Below are 13951 nucleotides of genomic sequence, written 5' to 3'. Positions count from 1 at the left end.
AAAAGTCCTCCACGAAAGCAAATTTCTTCCAATACTTTCAACTAATTCTGATTTCTGACCACCAAATATGATAGTAATAATTTGGTCAGAAGAGCTAATCAAAGTTTGGTTCCCTTAATGTCAATTTTACTTTTTTGCGTATTTCGCCATATCCCGAGAAGTTTTTAAGAGAGTACAAAGAATAAAGACAATTCCACGCAAAAATTTTTTTTGTAAGTACTTATTATTTATTTTGTTATTTTATTTAATAACAGTCTAAAATATTTTGAATTGCAAGGTATATAGTTATTACATTTTATGAAACAATGCAATTTTACATGGCAAAATACATTATGTGAGCGAAATTGATCGAATAGTTGCTGAGATATCGAACTTTAAAAAAAGTCGTTGATTAAAAATTCAATTTCAAAGGAACTATCCGTCCAGTTCTGTGCTTTCAAATAAATTAAATCGAATAATTTTGTTTCAAGTGTTGACTTCAAACTGTCTTTCTTAGTATAGGGATGTGATCCATCAAAAATTAGTACTTTAATAAAAATAGGTTAAGAGTTATTCTTTTACAAGACTTTAAGAAATTAATTGCATTTTAGTTTTCGATACAACTTTATTTTCTTATCAAGGTCATTCACAATAGCCGGATAGCTTGTTCTTGAGACTAGTATGGGTGTAAGCACCTTTTTTTTAAAAATATTATTATGAAAAAACTAAGCAATTTTGTAATTCCATAAACTAGAATGCAGAAAACAGTCCAAATTATTGTTAAAACATACTTTATGAGTTAATTATGTTGAAAATGACATTTTGACTAATTTGTAAAAATGTCCTCACTAGCCACCTCTCCCCTGTAATATTTATTGATTAAACGAATTTAATATTATAACTGTGGTTATAAAAGCAAAATGATATTAATTATATTACATACTTATCGTTCATTAAATATTAACTTGCATGAACTAAAAATGAATAATAGGAAAATAATTTGAACTCGAATTAAACATAAGAAAATCAAATTCCGTCTTCCGGAAATTTTGAACAAGCGTGAAATAAAGTGATTTACAATTCAATCATTTAAAAAAAAAGGTCGTAAAAGTTAACGATAAGTAAAACTGAAATTGCCTAGAAACAAAAAAGTTAAGTAAGTAACTGGAAAAAAATGTACAAGAAAAAATTAAAAGAAAAGGAATCAGGGAAGCATATCAGATTTCATATTACTTAAAAACCTATTTTGAACTTGAAAAGAGAACCCATTAAAATAATTTAATTAACTGGTAGCCGTATGTCGTTCAAGTCGAAGAAACTAGATTCAAGCGTGAAATAGAGTAATTTTCAGAATATTATTCATTTAAGTTATAATTACCTATTTATTAAGACAGATAATCTTAAAAAATGAAATAAATACTTTTGACTGACTATGAAATTAGTAAAAGAAATTATTATTCTTTTTGTTTTATTCATCTAATTCACGGTAATGAATTATTGATTAATCTCCATAAAATTTGAAAAAGACATCGAAAAAAAAAATCTCATAAGATTATAGGTTTTTCCTAAAAGAATCTTCTATTTTTAAAACCGTCTGATTTCTCTTTTTTAAAATCGTAAATTGGAGCAAAAATGATAATATTTAAAATTTATTTACTTTTTGTTAAGCAATTTATATTTAAATAGCGCATTATATCATAAAAGTAAAAAGGGAAAAAATATTAACTTTTGGATAAATAAATATTCAATAAGCTATTAAAGAATTAATGACATGAAATTAAAGGATTAAGTAAACGAATTATAAGAATTGAGAAAGTTGTTTTTATTGTAATTTAAGAACTTTATTTTTAAAATAAATCACTTGGGCTTCTTGTTCTTTAGGGTTTATATTTAAGGATAAACATCTGAATCAAAAGTTCATTAAAAAACTGTAACTGTGATGAAGAACATTTCAAATAAAATATTTTATTTATTAACTGCACTTGTCAGATGCAATTAGACACAAAATTAAAATTTAAAAGAAATTACATTAGAGATAGAAGGCTCCGAGTTCAAATAAGTGATATTATTTTTAAAGAAAGCAAATAAATTATTATCAATCCTCTAAAAAATAATAAATTGAAAAAAAAGTAAAAAAAAGCTAAAAAAAGGGTGTAGGGTAAACCAACCAGTGAAGGAACACTACCCAGTGAAGGAACATTTTTATATATATTGATTAAAAATAAGAATTTGAAGGTTTTCTTTAGATTGATGGGTAACAATAGCTTACTGCCAAACAATAGGAAGTCATCTAGCAATGTTTTTGGAATACCTGGTCAAATAGATTTCTCTGGAAAAATTTTTGAATTTGTTATTATCTCTGCAACACCTTGCTTCTTTGAAAAAATTATAAGGTGAATGTTTGTTTTTATATGTTTGAAGTGGAATTAATTGCATGTAATAGTTTTGTTTTTCTCACTGTGAGAAAGAGAATTCAAAATATAGTTATTGAAGTTACGCTTTATTTTTTTTAATCATCATAGCAGAATAAAGTTACTGAGATAAGGAGGGGGTGTTTATTCACTGGATCACCAAACGATGAAAATCCAGTGAAGGAACAAATGTTCCTTTACTGTTTTTTTTCTAACTTAATGAAAATAAAAGATAAACTTTAATTTTCTTGTACCTTTAGTGATGTTCCGCATCAAAAGTATGTTAAAAATACGAAAAAACAACTTCTAACCAGTGAGGGAACAGGCATTGTTCCTTTACAGGGCATAGATTTCCCAGTGAATGAACAGTATGTGTTAATATGTTGACACTTAAATTTTCAACTCATGATTACAAAAAAAAGTTAACATTTTCCAAGTATTAATATGTCATAATTTCAAGAATAGGCTTGTTTTTTAAATATTTGTATGGCTTATAAATTCATAAAGAGCATTAAAAAATAACCAAAATTAAGTGTTCCTTTACTGGGTGTTCATTCACTGGTAAGAGCTGTTCCTTCACTTGGTCTTCTTACTACTTGTTATTTGAACCTCCAAAACTTTAAAACATTATTATGTAAGTTCTCTACAATTTTTTTACATAATTTGCAATTAGTAACAAATATGTTGACACTGTCATTTAACTGAAATTACGAATTTTGAAATTAATATGATTTTTTAAAAGGCAAGCGAAGCTCAAGTGTTCCTTCACTGGTTAGTTACACCTACCTAAAGTAAATTGAAGGGCGAAGTTTATACTTAATATAATTTAAAATAAATATAAACATTCCAGAAATAAATCTGGAAAGAAATGGAAGTAAATATTAGATAAAAAATTATAATTATAGTAAAAAATCTAAGCATGCAACTGATTATTTTAAAAAAAGATTATCTATAAATGCAAATAGTTCTGATGAATGTAGTGTTGCAAACATAAACTATTTTCTGAACACCGAAAACTTGATATAATTTTCAAGTTATTTCCTTAAATTTAATGATTAATCACAAAATAGCTCTACGCGACACAGAATTTTTCAAACACATTTTAAGAGAACAATGTAACTTAATTTATTTTTGATATTACTAAAATATTTTGTTACAATAATTACTTCACTTTAAATAAATGAAATGATATTGAATTTATTACAGTATATTTATTTATTTAAAAATTTTTTAGGCTTATCAGAATAAAGACTAACTTTATTCATTATTTTAATTATAAAACTAGAAAAAATGTGAATTTTTATTCCAGATAAAATTGTTTTTACTTGCATTCCATAGTAATTCAATATAAAAGAATTAGTTAAAGTCTCAAACATTTAAATGGTAAATCAAAAGCTAATTTTATAAAACAAAATTTCGACTTTATTCCTTAATGTCATTTAAGTAATGCTACCAGCAATAATTCTTGTGAATTTGCTCACTTGTCAAAAAAGTTTTGAGCTAGAAAAAAAGCTGTAAACCAATAAAAAATTACAAAATTTTTTTCAAAATTAGTTTTTAAGCGAAGTTATATGGAAAAAACATTTTCTTAAAAATTATCCTTTTCTACGTGCACTGGTGAACACTTCAATATTTTATGGAACTTTTATTTAATTTAAAAATACCATCGCTAAAGTTTCTTTTGGCTTTATTTTTTGCTTTCGTTTTGTGCATGACTCAGCTAATTTTCGCCATCATTTTATTCTTGGAACTTCACGTCAGCTTAAATATTTTAAACTTTTCGGAGTGTCAAAAATTTAAACTCTTTTTGTATCGTGAAATGGTTAAATTATCTTCAGTTTTAAAGAAATGTAATGAATATAAAAAATTAATAGTTTCGAAATATTTGTTGTTTCTTTCTAATTTATAAGCACTTCTTATATTAATAAAATTCTTCATATGAAGATTTTCTGTGTTTATTTATAGAGATATAATAAGAGATTTAGTTATACAGTTATAAATTATAGAGATTTAGTTATATAGTTATAAATTATAGAGATATAGATATGTTTTGTGAGTATGTTTCTTTTTCCCTATGCTTTGTGACTCAGAAATCCTTATCCGTCAAAAAAAAATTTATGTTTATTCAGAAAAAGTAAATTTTTTGGTCTAATTTCGTAATTTAAAACATCGTTTGCACTAACTAATTAGTGTATTTGAAGTCACGCCCTCGAACAATTAAGATTGAGTCCTAGAACGTGAAGATCAAATCATTAGGTCAAAAGTTATTCAGGTTAGTCCATCTTTTTAGCACATTGATCATTGTTGCCAATCTACGATAGCTCCCGAAGAAGTTTGAACAATAAATAAGAAAAAATAAATAAGAAAAAAAAATTAAGATATCTACTCTAACCCCATGTCCACAGTAGTCCTCTGTCCCCTATATTTGTATTGACAACAGATACAAAGATCTAATACAGCTTTAAGCAAATTAGCTAGTAGGAAAGAAGTAAAAATTTTGATTGAGAAAATTTCGTTTCGACACAAAAATTTCGTTTCGTCAAAATTTCGTTTCGACACAATAGTAACTGCTATTGTCCCCGTCACAGAGTTCCAAGTGAAAATTAAACAAAAATCACAAAACTGTTGAGATTGAGATCGATACTGAATTCTTTTACAGTAGTAAAGAAACCATCGAAACTTTTTTCAACAAGCTTAGAACTCCAGTGCAAATTTTAAAAGTTAAGTCGAAAAACACAAGTGAAAATTTCGCTGGATGATAATTTTAATTTGGAGATAATATGATGATAAAGTTCTGGTTGATACTATTAAGCGATAGTTGAAACTAAGATTTGTGTCAGGTGCAGCTACAATTTTAATCCCTTAGCTAGTCAAAAATATTGATCTGAATTTTGATTAATGATAAATTTTAATTTGCAATAATATAATTATAAAACTTTGTTTTCAGCAATTTACGGATTGAAACTTGTGATGTTCTCCAACACAGAATTTCAGTTAAAATTCTTGACTTCCAGATAATTTTAAAGTGGTCATAAATTTTATTGGCGAAAAATTCTTTTCAGACAATAATATCACGATGAATTCTGCGTGTAGCAATCATAAAACAATGGGCAATTGTATTTTCAACCAGAGCAGAGATCAAATTACATTTTAAGTTCTCTAGCTATTCTTAAAATGGTCAAAATTTTAATTGTCGATTTACTCCATTTTGCAATAAATTGACGATAAATTCTGTTTTTAGCGATTAAAAAACGATTGAAATTTTTGATGTCATCAAACAAAGAATTGCAACTAAAACGATTTTAGAGTTTCCCTTAATTTGGAAGTGATCATAATTTTGATTGACAATTAATTCCTATAGACGATAATATAGCAATATATTCTGAGTATAGTAATCAAAAAGCGAGTATAGTAATCAAAAAGCAATGAGAAGTTGTATAATCATCCAGTGCAGAGCTCTAGTTGCATTTTAAGTTCTCTAACTTATCTTAAAATGGTAGAAATTTTGATTGACGTTAAACTTGATTTAACGACAAACGGTAGTAAACATTTCAAACTTGTATTGTGATCGAGTATGGAGCATTCTAGCTAATTGGAGAGGTTTTAAAATTTTGATAACAAGATTAAATTACAAGAAAGGCAAAAGTGAATGAAAACATTGTCTAAATGTATCGTTGAAATTTAGGTACTTTGAATGTCGAATTTAAGAGCTGATTGCTTTAGATGCGACAAAAATGCCCTTAATACAAGCATATATCTTAAGTTACAATTGATTTTCAACTGGAAAAATTTGTTTACAACTGAAGTTGTAGTTCTGCGGCCATTTTCGGTGAATATATCCAATAAAAGGACAAATTAAACCTCATTGCAACAAACTTATATGAAATCGTACCATACATAAACACGAGGACAATATATGACGATTTTATTGTCATTATTCTTTATTAAAAAAATTGGAAATTTCAATTTTTAAGTTTCTAATAATTTAAATAAATTTGTATTTCTTTATTATAAATCATCTATATTAGTAAATGAATGTATTAGCTTTAAAATTAATTATTACAATCCAATATAACCTATAAAATTTACTATTTTCTTCAAAAATCAAAAATGTTTAAAAGAGAAATGTTAAATTTTAAAAATAAAGTGAAATAATTTTGAAAACTCAAGTTTTTTTTAAGTAAAATAAAATTACGATTTTGTATTCATTCCATTGCCCCTTTTCTATGTGAAGCGTATAAATTCAGCATTGAATGAATTTTCTTACGAGAGGTTTATTTTATATACAATCAGAGAATTTGTTACACTTCTTGCTAGAGTAGGCTTTGAGCTAAGAAACCCTTCGTTGAAGACGACTGGTGAATAAAGACTGAGAGTTAACCCACGAGTTACTTTTACGCGTTGATATTCTGATCCCCTGATTAAATCACGCTCGATTTAACCTTAAAGAAGATTTAAATCAGCGTGATGAATACCGGTGTAAGAAGTTAAAATAAAACATGAAATAAAAATAAGTTTCGTCATGGGTTTGCAAATTTTTTTCTATATGCAATACACTTCTCTTTATTCTTAGAACTGACAAAGTAGTTTGAGCAAAAGGAAATTCTCTTTTTTTATCAGTTTGCATAAAGTTACAAAGTGGGATTATCTTTCAATTTTTTCAATATACCGCTCCTTAGATAAAGCAATATTCTTTAACTAAAATTGAAGAAGTTCTTTTTTTTCCAAATTTAAATTTAAAAAGTGTATGCTACTTAATTCGGAATTTTTCTAAGCCATGTTTTAACACAAATTATGAAATTCAAATTATTGTTTAAAATAGTTTAACTTCTTTTAGAGCCTAAGTACTTAGAAAGAATAGTATCCTTAGTTTGTAAAAAAATGCAGCACTTAAAACTAATTATTTTACAAGACTACTAGTCTTTGCAACTCTTAAAAAAATCTCTTTTGATTTATTTAAATTTTCTTAACAAGATAGTAAACTGGAGCTTAAAGATGTAGATTAATTATTCTTAAGAGACCAAGATTATTAGTTAAGGTAAAAATATATTTTTATGAATATTGATTTGTAAATAATCAAATAAAAAGGGGAAAATTATAAAGTATTTTAAAAGAATTATAAGAATAAATTGAATTTATGATACAAAAAAATAACAACCTTTCTTTGAGTAACGAATAAATATTGTTTTTGCATTTATTCGTTATAAGATCTTAATAATTTTAAAGCCTTTATTCAGAAATAAATGTAAAATGAATAAATAAATAAATACTTAAAATATTTTTAGAAATATTTAAAAAGAAATTTATTGAAAAAATATTAGAGATCCAGAAAACAAAGTAATAAAAAGACATAAACGCGTCATCAGCTCACACGATTATATCCACCAAAAGGTGTGATTTCTAATATTGCATTAATATAGCCAAAGCAAAATATATCAATACAATAGTGTGAGGAGTAACCAAAAAAAATTGAAGCGAAAATAAAACAATATACTAAATAAAACATATCAAGCAAAAAACAGAAAATATAATACAAGAAAAATACAGAACTAAAAAAAAACATAACCTATAAAGCAAGTAGCGAATTCAAATGAATTTACATGTTCCGGAATCTTTCAAGAATGATTTAAAATAATAATAATAAAATCGTAATGAAATTGCTAGATTACAAAATATGAAAACAGAGGCGCAAATAGAGGTTCGAAGCGTAAATAGAGAGATCTTTTATGACATCTTCTTACTTAAAGCGCGTTTAATTTGTCAGAAAAAAAGGGGAAAAAATAAGACTATTCGTAAACAAAATTTTATCTCGTAAAAAATCACACAAATTCTAGAAAAATACAATATGAAACACAAATAAAAACATATAAAGCGAGAAGGGGAGAACCAATGTAATCTGACAACTTAGTTACGAAAATATTTTTAAAAAATTTTTAAAAGTTATTCGTATCTGCAGTGCGAAAAATAAAAAACGGACCTCTACGAATAACTATTGATCCAATGATCGGATCCTCGCGTTTTAGGACTTAATCTCAATGGTTCGAGAAGGTGACCTTAAATATGATGATTAATTAGTGCAGACGGTGTTTTAAGATAAGAAATCATACGCAAAAGCGAACCTTCTCTGAATAAAGACACATTATTTTTGGACGGATTCAGATTTATGATCTCTAAAATATAGGGAGAAGCCACAATCTGGGAATTATGGTTCCAATAGTTTGGTCAGGAGAGCTGTTCAAAGTTCGAACCCCTTAATGTTAACTTTACTTCTCGCGTATTTCACCATATCTCGAGATCTTTTAAAGTGAATTAAAAAATATTTTGCACACAATTATAAAATGCGTTTATCCAAAAATAATTCCATGCAATAAACACCTTTTAGTGAGTATTGTATATATTTTTTATTATTTTATTTACTAATAGAAGAAAAATATTTGAATTGTAAGGTATAAAACTTTTATGCCATTCTAAAGAATGCGACATTACGAAGCAAAATACAAAATTTGAACGAAACCGGTTGAAAAGTTTTTGAGAAAATGAATTTTAAAAAAATGATTTTCGAAAATTAAAATATTTAAAATTCGATTTTCAAGAACTATTTGACCAGTTTTGATCAACTTTTTTATTTTGTTTTATAAATTTACATTCTTTAGAGTGATGTAAAATTATTATTATTTTTTTTTTTCAAATGGCAGGCACTGAACTTTATTCTTCGCCTTAGAACAGGGGTGTCAAAATCACGGCCCGCGGGCCGCATGCGGCCCGAGTTGAACATTTTTGCGGCCCAGTTAATATATCCGAAGCAAATTAAAAATAAAATGGAAATGTGAATTAGAAACTTAACCAGCATATAAAATTATAATATACTTTATTTATGAACTGTACGGATCATTTTAAATTGTACGCGCGAAAATGTAAAATTCTAATTGGCTGAAATGGAGTCCGTTTCACACTAAGCTATCAATTAGATAGTACATAATCAGGTTTATCCTACTATAGGGAGGTAAGTTGGGTATCTTGCTCTAAGGTTCTCAAACAATTCTGGGATTTGAAAGAAAAAATATGTAAGTTTTTACAAACTATAAATCAAGATACAAGCTTGTTCTCCGATCAAATATGGCTGCAAGATTTATCTTTCATGGTTGATATAACCAAACACTTATCCAATTTAAATTTATTGTTACAAGGCGAGGATTAGATCATTACGAACATGTTTGACAGAATTAAAGCATTCAAATGTAAACTATTTCTTTGGGAAAGGCAACTGAAAAATGAAGATTTAACGCACTTCCCAACGTGCAACAAGAACAAATCTAGTTAAGAAGATACTGCATCGTATCAAAAATACGCAGAATTTGAAACAAGGTTTAAAGATTTTAATTCTTTGGAAGACAAAATTTTGTTTGTTTTCTTCGATTTTCTCAATAAATACAGACTCAGAACCCAGTTATATGCAAATGGAAGTGATTGAGATTCAGTGCGACTCAAATTTGAAGGCAAAATTCATTACAGTGGGTGTGCCTGAATTTCACGAATATTTACCGGCAAGGTTTGAAAATACTCGAAAATTCGCGTATGAAATTATTTCCATGTTTGGAAGTACTATCAGTGAGAGCATTATTTTCTGTTATGAATGGAAATAAATCTCCTGTCCGAAACTGTATTAATAACGCTCATGTTGGGTCAATTTTGAAAGTAGTCTCGGCCAATAAAATTTCTCCCGAAATAGAAAAGATAGTAGCAGAGAAAAGATGTCAAGTATCAGGACGTAAACAATAATTTAACTTTATATATGTTTATTACTATTCAAAATAAAAATATTTGTTTCTATGAACATTGATTTTTTTGCGGCCCCCCTAAAGTTAAGCATTGTTTATTTGGCCCAAGTTAGCTTTTGAGTTTGACACCCCTGCCTTAGATTGTTGTTGTTGTTCATTTACGTCGCACTGGAGCTGCGCAATGGGCTATTGGCGACGATCTGGGAAACATCCCTGAAGATGATCCGAAGACATGTCATCACAATTTTGATCCTCTGCAGAGGGGATGGCACCCCCGCTTTGGTAGCCCGACGACCAGCACGCTAAGTCGAGCACTTTACGGTAGAACAGTTTAACGAGGACCCATACCGCACTCCCTCGGTTCCTACGCAGGCTGATCCAAGTGGTCACCCACCCGCACACTGACCATAGCCAGTGATGCTTGACTTCGGTGATCTGCTGGGAACCGTGTCTTAACGATCAGTCCACTGCGGGACCCCCTGCCTTAGAAGATGTCGGATTTGTTACTCATTTTACGTTACCCAGTGGGCACCTGCGAATCAACGTCACGGAAGTGAGCAACATTACCCACGCCACACTGCCACAAACCCGTTCATAGTGTGGGCCACATTCACTCATCACACACAACAGAGGACAACACAAGAGAGAAACATCCATGCCCAGAGCGGGATTCGAACCCGCAGTCATTGGCTTCGCAGTCAGGAGCGCCAACCACTCGGCCACCTGGCAGGCAAAAATGCGGAACCTTCACGATTTTGCGTGTCATCCTTGCGCAGAGGCCATGCTAATCTTCTCTGTATCGTTCCAATTTTAGTATATGTACTGCCGAAGCAAGTACGATGTAAAAAATTGCATGTTTAACAATTCAAATTTTTTTTATTTTTACTATTCTTAAATAAATAATAAAAAAATCACTAAAAGTTATATTTTGAAGGGAATTATCTTTGGATTAAAAATTTTTTTAAGTGATTCGTTTAGTTTGTCTTTGTTTTTTTATTGCTTTTTTCATTAATATGTCGATATATTTTGCCTTGGTTACAGCAAGTAACAATTCTTGGTAAAATTTTAATTCTTTTACAAATCTTACATAAGTTAGAAGTAAAAGCTTCGTTTCCTGGATAAGTGGACTCGTCAAGCTGTATAGAAAATTCAGATATTAAGTACTCACATAAAGAATTTTCTACGCACTGAGATATTTTGTCAATCCTTCTTTGTACATTATTATTACTGTGTGGAAATCTTTTTACTATGTTAAAAGCTGGTTTGTGCAACCCAGTGAGTATTATCTCACTTACAGCTAGTAAAATATGTTCTTCAATAGTGTGAGGCTTTCCGGACTTAGCAATCATGTAATATATAGACACATGGAAACTATGAGAAACATGCAATCCATCGTTACCTCGTTTAGATGTTCTACCAATAAGCTGTTGCAGTGACGGTGTTTTCAGATATTTTTCTTTAACTGTTTGAAAAATAGTTAAATAATTATCTTTTTTGTCAGTATGGATTTTTATCAATTGTTCGTTAAGCTTGGAATGTTCCATTGCATCACTTGTTATAGTTTTGTTACATAGAAGACACATAGGTAAAGTACTATTTCCTGGTGAAGAAATAAAGACATACTTTAAATATTCAACACTGTATTTTCGACGTTTTTTCTTCGACTCATTCATACTGTTATCTTTTAAAAAGGGAACAAAAGATATAAGAAAATTCGTAAATCAACTGTTTAATTTGTAACAAACCACTGTTAATAATTATAAGCACCCACCTTTATTTATAGTTTACTTAGGACGTAAAAATCGCTGCTATTTTATTAATCTTAATTTCCATAATAATAAAAATCAACCACAATTTTACTATTTTATAATAAACCTCACGCGAACCCCCTAATGTTGTTCAGGGACCCCTAAATCAGTTTTTATTTTTCACGAACCCCCTGAATGGTACCACGGACCCCTAGGGGTCCATATGGACCACTTTGGGAAACACTGGTCTATAGGAAGAGAGTTGTTTTGGATTTTTCCGTTTTGAGAAAAAACAGAATTTGACCCTTTTTAAAATGAACAGAGAATGTTTTGAGTGATAGGCATTTATTGAAGAATTTTATCAAGTCACTAAAAAATAAAAAGAGACTATGATGTAATCTATTCCGTCAATTCCGGGAGCCTTTTTGTTACTTAGAGATTTTATCTGCTGTTCAAATTCGGTGCGGGTGACGGGTGGATCTGAATCTGTATTCAAATAATTAAAGGGTGAGTTTGAGATTATGTATGTATCTGGGAACAAATCGTTAAGATGTGTGTAGCCTCATTTTGGGTTGAGTTTGTATCGTAGATATTATCTGCGAGAACCGATGGATGGGTATTTGTTTTAAAAGATGTCTTATATTGTATTCCATAAGTATTTTTTGAATTTTCGAAGAGGGATCTCCAACTGTCATATTTAGCTTTTATGATTTGTTTTTTGCATACAGCTCTTTTGAGTTTATAAAGGATTTTGAATTTATTGACGTTATTTTGATCATCTGCACGTTGGTATCTTTTTCGAAGAGCGTAAAGTTCTTTTTGAAGAATGGTTAATTTCGTGACACCATGCGGGGTTAATTATTTTCTTGAAGGCTTTTGTTCTGTATGATTGTTTGCATAAAATATAAATTTTGTCTATTAAGTTATCTATGAAAAGATTAAGTTCAGTTGATGAATTTATATTGCTTAACTGAATGATAAGGTCGCGAATATGTGAAGAATTTCTTCTGAATACTGAATTTTGTTTTGAACCGAGTAAATTGAAAAAACGAAAATGTATTATTGATTTGTAGTAATATGTATCTATGCTCAGAGTTTGATTCATTATTCAAGACTTCCCATTTTAAAAAATTTAGTAAGTCCTGGCTATTTGTTACTGTTAAGTCTGGGTATGTATGTGATTGCGATGTTACAAATGTCAACGGTGCATTTGGTGTGTTCAGTATTTTAAGATTATTAGATATTAAAAAATCTAATAAGGCTAACCGTGGGAGGTTCTCGTGGTCTTCCTCTGCATGTAACGCAAATGCTGGTTAGCTCCATCAAAAAGTCTTCCATGAAGGCAAATTTCCCCCAGTACTCGATCCAGGAGTTCCCTTACCTTCTGGATTGGGTTCAAAATTACAAGGATACGGAGTTGAACGTTAGTAGTCGTAAACCCATTAAATTGGGTCGGCTGTTCAACGACGGTTATAAAATATAAAATCACAATAATCATGATGGGCGTTAAAGTCGCCACAGATAAGTAGGTCGGTATTTGTAAAAAAATGCTACTATGGTAAACGAGATCCTTTGTAAGCTGAGATTCGTTATCAGCAGGAGAATTACAGAATGAAATGAGAACTAAGGGAATAGAATTATTATGGGAATTAATTGAGATTGCTACCGAATTATTCAGAGAGATTAGATGTACAGTCCACAAAAAAAAAAGATATCACCCTGAATAACTTTCGTTCTAATGATCCGATTTTCAGGAACTAAGTGTCAATCTTAATGGTTCCTGGGGGTGACCTCAAATATGCTAATTAATTAGTGCAAACTATTAATTAAGTTACGAAATCAGACACAAAAACGTACTTTCTTTGAATAAACATATATTTTTTTTACATATTTGGAATCTAGACACTTGAATTAGGGGGGTAGACAAAATTTTAAAACAAATGGGTCATAAATTGGGTTGCAATAAAGGTTTATATATTTGGCGATAGTCCAGAAAACCGCCAAAAAAGTAGCCTGCGCAAATAAATATTTTAAG

General features: G+C 29.3%; 1 non-coding gene across 1 annotated transcript; it reads right to left on the bottom strand.

Moving 5' to 3' along the window:
- Window positions 1–10900: 10900 nt before the first annotated feature.
- LOC147806948 (U6 spliceosomal RNA) lies at window positions 10901–11006 on the bottom strand. Its single transcript, XR_015435829.1, has one exon. It is a non-coding gene; the product is annotated as a U6 spliceosomal RNA (small nuclear RNA).
- Between the last annotated feature and the right edge of the window lie 2945 nt (window positions 11007–13951).

Source organism: Parasteatoda tepidariorum, chromosome 7, assembly GCF_982258835.1.
Source record: "Parasteatoda tepidariorum strain Cologne lab strain chromosome 7, Ptep-v5.0, whole genome shotgun sequence".
NCBI lineage: Eukaryota > Metazoa > Arthropoda > Arachnida > Araneae > Theridiidae > Parasteatoda > Parasteatoda tepidariorum.
This window is presented reverse-complemented; position numbering and strand designations above follow the sequence as displayed.